General features: G+C 38.6%; 1 long non-coding RNA gene across 1 annotated transcript; it reads left to right on the top strand.

Annotated features, from left to right (window-relative positions):
* The first annotated feature begins 3,831 nt into the window (after positions 1-3,831).
* On the top strand, positions 3,832-7,993 carry LOC113226780. Its single transcript, XR_003310145.1, has 3 exons — positions 3,832-3,849; positions 6,997-7,131; positions 7,794-7,993. It is a non-coding gene; the product is annotated as an uncharacterized LOC113226780 (long non-coding RNA).
* Positions 7,994-10,017: the final 2,024 nt, after the last annotated feature.

The raw sequence follows: 10,017 nt of genomic DNA, 5'->3' as shown, positions 1-10,017 counted from the left end.
AAACAGAACTCGAAAGCAAAAATCGTATTTCAAGTTTCTGTGCCAGCCGTTTCTACCACGAGTGCAGTGCGCGAGGGTGTTTAGATTATCACTGCTTTTCTAAGACAAGAATTAATGAAACGAGAACGAAAAAAAATTTTGAATTAAGGAATGTTATAAAGTTTGAAAAAAAAAGAAACTTCAAAAATGTATATTTCTATACAATGCAATGAACTTAATATTATCAGCAGTTCCAAATTTGAATGATTTTTGCGTCATTTTGATATATACATAGTCAATACCGCAGTAATCACTGAACTCGAATGGCAATTCTCGCACTCAAAACGGTTCGAACCGATTTGTACGATAATCGTATGAACTTGAAAATATGTCATACGAGATCGTGTTTAGACAAGTCGAAAACTCGTAAGCAAGAATCTCCTTACCACATATTTCTCCGTGTAAACAGTCGAGGAGGCGATTAGGTCGCTTGCGAATCTCGTATGACATAATCGTAGGCGAGATTTTAGTTCTTGCCTGAATGTAAACGTTATATATGAGACGATAATCTTATGGCGATTATTGCTTACGATAATCGCGTACGATTTTTCGTCACGTAGCGTGCGATAAACTCTCTCCATCTAAATGGGCCTTTAATGAACTAAAAATTACCGAAGCGGTACAGATGCGCGGCTGCCATTCGACAGTCGCGCCACTGCAACGCTTCCACAAGCGTCTAATTTAAAGGCGCTCTAATTCTAAATTATGCAATAATATTACGGGTAAAAGTATGAAATTACCACCTAAAGTTCTGGTCATTGTTGTGAAATGAAATCGATTTTCGTCCAACTTACTCCTAAAATTCGTGTAATTGTTGAATACGATTTCTTATGTGCCACTATTGCAGTAAATACGACTCAAAATATTGACAACGTATAAGGAGTAGATATGAGGGCCGACAATAGACCAATCGGCGGCGGCGCGCCGGCGAAAAAGTGTCGGCGGCGGCGGCGGCGATGTTTCGGCGGCGCGGCGGAGCGACCATGCAATGAATTTGTATAACGGTGTTTTTTTTTACAAAAACCGTCACACAAATATTTTGTCAAAGGAAAAAATATATATAGTAATCATACTTTTATCAGTTCGATCAGGCGCTCCGATCGTACACACGCGCACGCTTCCGTTTGTGTATGCGTATTGAAAACCACGGAACACTATGTGAAAACTGAACTAAACGGCGCGTCGATTGCATTTGTCGGCGGCGGCGGCGCGGGGGAAACGCGGCGGCGCGGCGCCGCGCGGCGCGCGCGCCGACGACGACGCGGTGCTCATGTCTAGTAAGGAGCGCAACTAACGCGTAACCACATGCGTGTTTGCGCAGCCTGATTCCGCAGGAATTTTAACCCTAGCAAATGAGCCTTGTAAACAGACGACTTGTGCCTAATAGGTGAATAACGATGTGTAGGGAGCAGTTACTGAAGCCGATCTGTCCCAATCTACAAAAGAAGTCAGCAGCATAGTTTGAACTATATCTACGTTACAAGCTGTCAACGCCTCGCGACACGCACGGGGAGAACGAGAGGCGGTACCAGATTTAAAAGCATCCATTTGCAATAAATAAAAGATAAATCAATTTCTCTGTACAAGTTCAACAATAAGGTGTTTATGTAAATTTCTTTGTACCATCCATCCGGTTGGATACAAAATTCGTAAAAACAGGGAACTTGGGCACCGCTGGAATTGTGTTGAAGGCAAAGTGTGTTCAAGTTAGCACTGTCCTAATAAATCGCCATATGTATATAAACGAATTATACCGTTTCATTTTTGTGATGAAAAATTAAATGTTATGGTCATCGTAAATTAAACATAGTCGACAAACTCAAAAACTTATCGTACTTTTCGTAGAGCTGGTATAACTGAGAAACAATCACGGCTAGTCAACCGATCTTCATCGAGTCTTCACACAAGAGCGCTTATTTCCCAACAAATCACCACATCACAGAAGCTCTGGTCACCCGTTATTGTCACCTGACTTGGCCCCATCGAGTATATAACCATATATACTCGATGCTTGACCCTTACTAATTTTGACAATTATGTACGAGTAAATGAATTGAACTCCCTACTTTGTGGATTCTTGTTTCCCACTATTCTGTTACAAAGGAATAAATAAGTTTGCAGCACGATGGCCGAAGTGTTCCATTTTTTTGTTTGGTTTGTACTATATTGAATGGCAAGTATATACTATTTATTTTTTAAATTAGACAACATTACATACGTTGCTCTGATCTAAAAGTAACCAAAGTTCTTGTATTATGGAAATAGAAACAGCGATAGTACACGAAACATCCAGACCCGAGACAAATGGAAAAGTTAGTTTTTTCTACATTGGCCCGGCTGGAGATCAATCCCGGGATAAAATATAAGTGTCCTCTGAATACGTACAGGGTCAAGAGCATATCAAGCTTGACACTTAAGATTTAAATCCAACTCTATGCTGCTTACAATAAGAATGGTTCAAAGTTCAAAGTGTCAAGCTTGACGTGCTCTTGACTGTACGTAATATATGTCATATCACCCAACATATCACCGAAGCTACTGCTGTGCTGGTAAAATTACGGGCACAAGTAGTATTGGGTCATGGAAAAATTTCCCAAGTTTTCAGAAAAATAAATGTTTTTCCGGACATTTTTCCAGTATTTTTCCTTATTTGATGTTGACACCTGTCAAAAGCTGAAGTTACTGTACGAAAACGATGGAGCCAACAACATGTGGTGGTGGTGGGGTTGATGGAGGTCTTTTCGCTGTTGTGAAATCATTTTAAATCTTGTTTTTCTATAGAAGGCTTTTAGCTAGACAAGTTTATTTTATAATTCACGCTAAATAAAATTTTAAAAGATATTTCTAAAGGTAGAACATAATATGAGTCTTACAAATGATATTTTTCCGATTTTTCGGGAACTTTTCCGGAAAAATTTCTACTGTTTGAAAATGTTTCGAAAATATTTTTTTTAAAGGAAAAAGTGGCACTGCAGCTGTTACGGACAAGTATCTCGCTTACCATTAGGCGCAGGACTTGTTCGTCCGGTCACTTGGTATCACAAAAAATAAATCGTAATATAGTAGCAACAATGGTTCAATGAGTTAAAGAACCGTGTGTCCCAATTTAATACATGGAACTATCGGACGGTGCTATCGTTCTGTTTCTATTAATTAAATTCTTCTATACTACTGAGCATATTTGATGTTTTTTATAGCGACAGAGCGCAGCTTGTTATTGAAATGACAGTATTGATTCGTCTCTTACATTTTAATGATCTCTTTAATTTTCTGTTTTTTTTTTTATGTATATTTCGTCTCCTTTGGTATTACTAGTAATGACTTTCTTTTGCTCATTAAAAACGTTGTTTTGTAAAAGTGATAATAATGATGTACCGACGGCTAATGGTATTCGAAGTACCAATCAATGGTTATAGTTCACACTACTGTATTAGCAATCGGTAGCCGTGATGGTGCCGTGCGGATTACATTCTAATTGCAATTTTGCAATTGCTATGTAGTCGAAATGCGGCTCGTGTATTTAATTGAAAATTGTTCTCTGTGTTTAGTGTTGTTACGTAGTAGTGAAGAGATAATTTTATACATACTAATTAATTCACTCTAATGCTTTATGAGAATATTATAAACAAAAACCGCTTTTAAAAGTTTGTGGATTTAATCTATTTGACAAGTTTTATTGAAACCCGTTAAAGGAAAATGGATGAAATCTAATAAACTAGATTCATCCCCTAATTTGCTACCCTTAGAGGTGGAATTTTTTTTTCAGATTTGAATAGAACTACTATTGAGATACCCCCTTTCCAATAAAAAGTAAGTTTCCAGTAAAGAATAATTGAAATTGGTTCTCAAACGTCGGAGTAATCGTGTAACATATACGAAAAAAAATACAATCGAATTGAGAACTTCCTTCATATTATTATGAAGTTGGTTAAAAACAGTGAACTTTTTGTTATTGTGTGTAAGGCGATGACGTTGTCTATAAAGACTAAACAAAAGTGAACTAATTGTGTTAGCGACGCAGTTTATTTCTTTTCTATAATATATATTTGAGCGAGGATAGGTTACGTTTGAATTTTTTATATTAAAATTGATACGGTTTGCTATTTTTTAACTTTCGTCATAAACACATGATGACATTCGGATTAGTTCGGCGAAAGAAGTGACGTGAAAGAGCTCATCCAGGGAGTACTGACACCTGACCTATTTCTGCCGTCAAGCAGTAATGTGTGCATTACATGTGATGTAGGGTCGTATTCTAGAACTCTACTCAATGCTCAAGTCAGGATTGCACTGGAAACACAAGCACTGGAAATACGACCCTAATGGCAGGGACTTGAGTATGATTTCGAGTGCTTTAATTTAAACCATACTCAAATCCTGACTTGAGCATTGAGTAGAGTTCTAGAATACGACCCATAGACAATACATTTCTAAAATGACGCCACAATGTAAAAACAAGTGACAGTCAAATGATACAAACTATATTCTACAGCCAAAGCGTTCCATTTTCAAATGTTGTAATTACTTTTTAAATGTTGTTTATGTAAGTGGCCAGTTCCGGAAATTTATAGTGCGCCCTATGTAGTTATACAAAGCGTTGTAAAAATTACATGGATTAATTGGATATTTGCGTCCACGAAAGACACAAAGACACGATAAGCAAGATATTCGGTTGCTTCAGTACCATCTCATCTTTAACTGCCTCCGTGACCGAACGGTTACGGTCTCGGGCTCGATTCCCGGTCCGGGAGAAATATTTGTATGGCCTACATTTATTTTTCTAGTGAGTTTGGTTGTAATTTGTGGTTGTCTATGTGTGTGTTTTCGCCACGATACAGGTTTTTCCTAGTGCGGGGGTATGTGCGCGTTATTATATTATTATTATTATCTAGTCTTTCCTTGTACATTTATATTAAATGGACTTATCAATATTGTCGGATAGTTACCTACATTTCTTACATACATTTTTCGTAACGTTTGACTCTCTCGCGTAATATTATGTAAGGAACTTTTGTTTTTGAGGCAATTTTCGAAACTTTTGAGGATGTTGTAATTTTTTCTCAACTAAGTAAGTATATTTGTTATAGTAAATCCTAAATCCTAAGTAGTTTGCGAACACACGCAAATTACACAAAAAGTAACTCAATGATGTCGCAAATAAAATGAAATCAATCAATTACTGGTTATAGCTTCATTTTTCTTGAGCGTATTTACTTTTTTATTTTTAGGATTTAGGCGTATGTTATAATAAGGTATGGTATGGTGTAATGGGCTGTTGTCCGCAACTCGACGACCAGGCGCCTTTTTTGCATGTGGTGAGTACTGGGTCCTACTCGTGCCGTCCAAGCTCTTCCAAGAATCTCAGAGCCCTCTTGGGTTTGCTGAAGACTTCGGGGAGCGACTCCGACACACCAAGGTACTTTGCCCTGTATTTAGCCACGCCGGAGCATTGTAGCGGCCGTTTCTTCCTTATCCACGCACGCTCTTCATAGAAGGCTGTCCGTGATACTTAAATTGAAAAGGTGTTTATTACACGGCCCGGGGCTTTGTATGGTACAAAGGTGTTTATTGCATATTTTATTTTGATTGCATATGTTACCAACTGTTCAGCATACTGCTAGTTGTGAGTGGATGTGTTGTAGTTAAATTCTTCATCCCTCTCGTCTTGGACGCACTTGCATCCTGGGAAGTATGTTTCCAGTAGGATTATTTCCGTCTCCGTAGGGGAAGTAGTGAATGTGTTATCTGCTTTGCGTGTTGAGTCTAGTCCTGTAGAATTTGAGTTGGCTAGAATTTTCCTTTCTCAATGAGCTTGTGTACAAGACGTGATGTTCTCGTAGTACCCTCGCCATGAGGCGGTGTTTTTGCGCACACGTGTCACTTGTTTACAGATTACTATTTCTTAATATAAACTGCCTGCCAGTTCAAAGTTAACACTGATATTATGAAATTTCGGCGGAATTGTAAAATACACGGGAAAATCCACTAATAAATAAAATAAAATTTAATTAATTCTTAAATAAAAATGTATTTACTCGTTGTATTTTACTTGTTGAGTAATCGTTGCTATTTTATGCAGTCGAATCTTATTCTCGAATCTTAGTTGGATTTCATAAAACTTTAAGTAGGTATTAAAATGGTCAATTCTCATTTTGTAATTCCTGCGGTTACGTTCTACATCTGAATCTGACGTACTCGCCCTTCTAAATCACTAAAACAATCTGAAATAAACATTTCAATTAGTTATTCGTAAAACTTTACTACACAACCGTTTGAATTCGGACGGTAATAAAATTAATTACGCCTACTAGGTTTGACATCTCGTTGACTTTAAAAAAATATTATAGAAACCACAGACCACATAAATACTAATAGGAACATTACGAACTGTCATCTCCATACATTATCTTTCGTGGAGGTCGTGACCCTCCCATCCGTAGGTAGCGCGCCACTGGCACACAGCTTACGAAACGCTTTTTATAGGAACGGTTCTAACCTATGCCTGGTTAAAAAAGTACCGACCGTAAGCAAAACGGATCGTTTTTTGAATATAGGACTTTGGTTTAGTTTGTCTATGCATATATTCCGGTCGGTTTTCCGGGGGTTCAGTTTAGGTTGGTGTACTTTGATGACTGTTTCTAGGGTGAATCTTATCCATCTGTAGCCCGAGAAGGATGCTTCCTCGGACTCGTGCCTGTTTTTGATGAGGTTCACTGCATCCTCTAATGCTAGGGTTAGATCTATAATAGTTCTACATCTTCAATTTGCAAAAATCAGTACTGTACCTTTACTTAGGATTTGAAGGTTAGGAGTGAATAAGTATTCTGTTAGGATTTTACTTTTGTTATTTGCGAGTTCCATGCCCCACAGCGGGTACTGGACATTGGAGTTAGTAGCCACGATGACATGCTGGCCGTTTTGCTCACAGTAGTTCATTAGTCGTGCCATTTTTTGCAGTGGTGGCACATCAGCCTCCGCCATATAAACAGAGGCGAGCAGCGAGCACCACTTCAGGCAGGCCCGTGGGCACGTCAGCTAGAAGCTTTACGGCATACAGGTCTCAGGAACAGTATTCTGTTAGTGGCTGTACATGTAAGTTATTAGAGTAATATATGCATATATTATCTAACTTTTGCACTATAAATTTTTAACTTATATTTATATTTATAACTTATTATTTGTAACTTTTACAGCAAAAATGTAACTTTTCAGTAAAGAAATGTAATTTTCGACTAAAGGGCCCTGGCAACAATGGTCTTATTGTCAAAATCTTTTTTTTCTTTTTTGTTTATTGAGGGACAGTTACACACTTTTAAAAGGGAACGTAAAGAATTTCGTAAATAAATTAAAGTACTAAAGTTTGGGCTGGTCAATAAGGTAATCTTCATTGAACAAGTTGCATTAAATCTATAGATTACTTTATATTAGATACTTGTTGTAGTTGATCATTCCACGCCCAATATCGCTCCGGGGTTAGCCTAGTGAGATATTGCAATGATGACAATCTTGTGGGTGCGCTCTTTTTTGAAGGAAGTTTGGTCTTTTTCGATATAACCAATCAAACTCAATAATATTCAGAAATTATATTCTTAAAATAACTATTCTTTAGGCTTTTCAGTTTCTCGACAAATTATAAAATTTCCAAATTACGCTCATTGCTAATACTTAATTTTCTACAGTTTTGCTACTGACAATTCCCATATTTGAATAATACTAAACGACTTGGAATATTTAATATGGGTTTTGTGTTACAGGGAAACAGGAAAACAAGTATCTAGTTATCTTCGAAATAAAACACTGCCTTTCGATGGCTACGCCGAGATTTCATTTCGAGAAAATTCATACTAAGGATGCATCTCTCTTATATGAAATTTCACTCTATGTTCTATAACTGAAGAATGTATTTGGTTTAGCTGCTGTCGAATCCAATATCGAATGGTTGAAACTTTTTACCCTTGCTATAACGGCAGTTGGATTACGATGTTTTTCTTTATTACTGTGGTTATTTTTCTATATTTTGCTGCAGTGTTCATGTTACATTGCTTAGAAATGTAACTATTACGTATCACAATTAAACTGTTACTATTACTATTTTATTTTACATGTATTTAAATTTTAAATTTGAATTGTTCCATCTTCCTTCACTTTCTGATTTTGTTTTCGTACCACGGTCACTCCCAGCTCGACTGCCACAACAGTCGGAGCTGTTAATAAGCTAATCATGTGTAATAATTTATAAGTCTACGGCCTTCTTGTATCTATTTCTGTAATTCAGTTTCTCGGTCCATTTAGGGGTAAGTGCCTTAATAATAAAGTGTAGGGAGTGTTTTATACTATACCTGTTTTTTTACATTTACCTTTATATTGTTACAGCCTTTTTTTAAATTTTACTTCTTTAATAAATTTTGTGGACCGGAAGTTTCCCATTTCATTGCCGTAAACCTGTTCACGGTTAGTTAGGGTTACAACCATTTCACGTTCATTCTATCCTCCGCGACCGAACTTGGGCGGTTGGCCCGTGGTGGGTGCTCCAAGGGATCCTCTTCAGAGAGTCCGCGCGGATGCCCGTTAGGTGTTGCGGCGGAGCCTGCCATCAGATCCGCTGTGGGGGCTGGGGGTTGAGTGGATGCTGTCCTGGCCCCCTACGGCCACTGAGTAGCAGACTCGGTGGAGTTCGTTGCCCAGCATAGAGGGGCTAAGGATGGAAGGCTCATCTGGTGTTCGGCGAACCTCACATTTGGAGTCAGGGGACCGATGTGTCTCCCTTCTCGGGAAGGCGCGGCCAGCCACTAGTGGGGGCGCGGACGAGTGCAATTGCGTACCTACAGCGGAGAGGAGGAACACTCCGAGTGTTTAATGCGGTCGGGCTGTTCCCCTTTAGGGTTCAGTCCAGTCCCACATAAGCCCGGCTCTGCCCCCGCGGGCCCGGGGTATCTGTAAGCAGATTCCCCAGGATTAACAAAAAAAGGCTATGTAAGCTGTATTTTTTAAACTGTAATTTTAAAAAAAAATTTAAATGCTATTTAAATTAACTAAGGTACGAATTTCAATAAAGAATTTTTGCATATTGCATATTTTTTCACCGTAAACTTCTTAATTATTTTCGCTTCAATGACAAAACTTAAATTTGATATCAAGCAGCAACTTCAGGTTCAAACTGTAAATTACCATCGCAGCGCATTAGTCTATCATAATTCGCAACTTGTACATTTGCGTTCGCAAATATTTTCTCATTTTTCTTTTTTCACAGTTTACACATTGTCCAACGTTGTGCAACATTATACAATTGATTTTTTTTTCATAAACTTAACATGGTGACCTTTGACCTCAGTCATCTCAGATAATAGACCGAATTTAAAATGTAGGCTTCGTCACGACCTGTGAATAGTTTAAAATTTCATGCATATCTGTTGAAGGATGGCCGAGTAAACATTCTGTTCTTAATTGTGCAATTTGAGTGGATGCTAGGAAAGCTTCTTTCGCTGCGTTGCTATTGGTCATTAGGCTAAGAACTCACGGAGCGGTTTTCACCAGCGCCTGTCGCGTCTGCGTGACAGCTGTTTTATTTCAATATTCACGACACCACAGGTTTGTGCGGTTGCGGTCACGTACCAGCAGCCGCCGCGGTTTCGAAACGGGCCGCAAACTTAGTGAGAGATGATCACAAGTTGCGCTGTTATTTCCGATCGATCGAGATCGTCGCCGGCGAACCGACAGCAGAGTGCGCGAGAGAAGGCCGCCAAAAGCGGGGGATCGAGATGCAATATAGTATAGTTTCATTTTCACTAAATAAAGTAATAATAAATAATAACGCACACACTCAACATAGCCCCGCAGTAGGGAAACCCTGTGTCGCGGGTGCCATGGACACACACATAGACAACCACAAATTACACCCAAACTCATGAGAGAAATAATTGTAGGCCATACAACTATTTCTCCCGGCCCGGGAATCGAACCTGGGACCTCTGCGTGGCA

Source organism: Hyposmocoma kahamanoa, unplaced genomic scaffold (assembly GCF_003589595.1).
Source record: "Hyposmocoma kahamanoa isolate Upper Pololo Valley unplaced genomic scaffold, ASM358959v1 202, whole genome shotgun sequence".
NCBI lineage: Eukaryota > Metazoa > Arthropoda > Insecta > Lepidoptera > Cosmopterigidae > Hyposmocoma > Hyposmocoma kahamanoa.
Note: the sequence above shows the minus strand (reverse complement) of the source record. Positions and strands in the feature narration are given on the sequence as shown.